The sequence below is a fragment of the Rhinopithecus bieti genome, unplaced genomic scaffold (genome assembly GCF_001698545.2).
Source record: "Rhinopithecus bieti isolate Rb0 unplaced genomic scaffold, ASM169854v2 scaffold_12476, whole genome shotgun sequence".
Classification (NCBI taxonomy): domain Eukaryota; kingdom Metazoa; phylum Chordata; class Mammalia; order Primates; family Cercopithecidae; genus Rhinopithecus; species Rhinopithecus bieti.
The window spans coordinates 155,146-157,229 of NW_016807303.1; positions in this window are offsets into that span (position 1 = coordinate 155,146).

Consider the following 2,084-nt stretch of genomic DNA (forward strand, 5'->3'; position numbering starts at 1 on the left):
CCATAAGTAGAAAGCTGAAACTGGATCCTTTCCTTACTCCTTATACGAAAATTAATTCAAGATGGATTAGAGACTTAAATGTTAGACCTAAAACCATAAAAACCCTAGAAGAAAACCTAGGTAATACCATTCAGGACATAGGCATGGGCAAGGACTTCATGTCTAAAACACCAAAAGCAATGGCAACAAAAGCCAAAATTGACAAATGGGATCTAAATAAACTAAAGAGCTTCTGCACAGCAAAAGAAACTACCATCAGAGTGAACAGGCAACCTACAGAATGGGAGAAAATTTTTGCCATCTACTCGTCTGACAAAGGGCTAATATCCAGAACCTATAAAGAACTCAATCAAATTTACAAGAAAAAACAAACAACCCCATCAAAAAGTGGGCCAAGGATATGAACACATACTTCTCAAAAGACAACATTCATATAGCCAACAGACACATGAAAAAATGCTCATCATCACTCACCATCAGAGAAATGCAAATCAAAACCACAATGAGGTACCATCTCACACCAGTTAGAATGGCAATCATTAAAAAATCAGGAAATAAGCGGTGCTGGAGACGCTGTGGAGAAATAAGAACACTTTTACACTGTTGGTGGGACTGTAAACTAGTTCAACCATTGTGGAAAACAGTGTGGCAATTCCTCAAGGATCTAGAACTAGAAATACCATATGACCCAGCCATCCCATTACTGGGGATATACCCAAAGGATTATAAGTCATGCTGCTATAAAGATGCATGCACACATTATGTTTATTGTGGCACTATTCACAATACCAAAGACTCGGAATCAACCCAAATGTCCATCAGTGACAGACTGGATTAAGAAAATGTGGCACATATACACCATGGAATACTATGCAATCATAAAAAAGGATGAGTTTGTGTCCTTTGTAGGGACATGGATACTGCTGGAAACCATCATTCTCAGCAAACTATCACAAGAACAGAAAACCAAACACTGCATGTTCTGACTCATAGGTGGGAATTGAACAATGAGATCACTTGGACACAGGAAGGGGATCATCACACACCAGGTCCTATTGTGGGGAGGGGGGAGGGGGGAAGGATAGCATTAGGAGATATACCTAAAGGAAATGACGAGTTAATGGGTGCAGCACACTAACATGGCACATGTATACATATGTAACAAACCTGCATGTTGTACACATGTACCCTAGAACTTAAAGTATAATGAAAAAAAAAATGACTCTTTCCCCTACTCCTTTTCCATATAAAGAGAAGTGAAATTAGACTAGACAAAACTGAACTAGGATGTTTTAAGCTGCAGACCCAAATACAGAAATGAAATGAAGGAATTAATGCAAGGAGAGTAAGTAAAAGTCTGTCTGTTGAGCTGAGGGGTTCTCAGGCTACCCTACTGCCCAGGGGATTGGAAGATTCTACTCTGAAGAAACTAAATATTTCCCAAGAAAGCACTATATCATACTTCATGTAAAGATTTTCAATAAAATTAAAATATCTGTAATGTATTTTTTAAATTAAGTAACTTATTAAGTTCTTTTAGTAGGTAACTGAGATGGTTTGCTAAGTATTCCTTTTCTAAAAACTGCCTCTTCCACTATCAACCTCATTTATATGGCAGTGCTTCTTTCAATACAGTGTAACCCTGTCCCCCGGTCCAACTTGATTTAGGGTTTGTGCCCAGTTCATGTTGAATCCCTTTCTAGGATATCTTAATTCAGTCCTAAGGAAAGCTTGAGGTCATTCTCTTCTCGGGGCCTTCAGAATAATGAGGTGTCAAATATGGAAATCATTGGCAAACGCATCTGCTACCATGTGGATAAATTCGTCTTGCAATGAAAGAGGATAAAGTTCAACAATGAAGAGGAACAGTAGCACGTGAGAACTTGGTATAAAATGTGCCATTCTACCAATGCTCCCTATAATCTAATTATTTCATTGGTAAAATAAAGGAATTGAATGCTGGTTTTCAATCCTGGCTTGGCTTTGGGGGGCACCTGGAGAGGTTTTTTTTCTTTATTTGTTTTTTTGTAAAGCCCAGATCTCACTTTTCACACTTTTCTTTTCCAAGTACCAAATTCTATCAT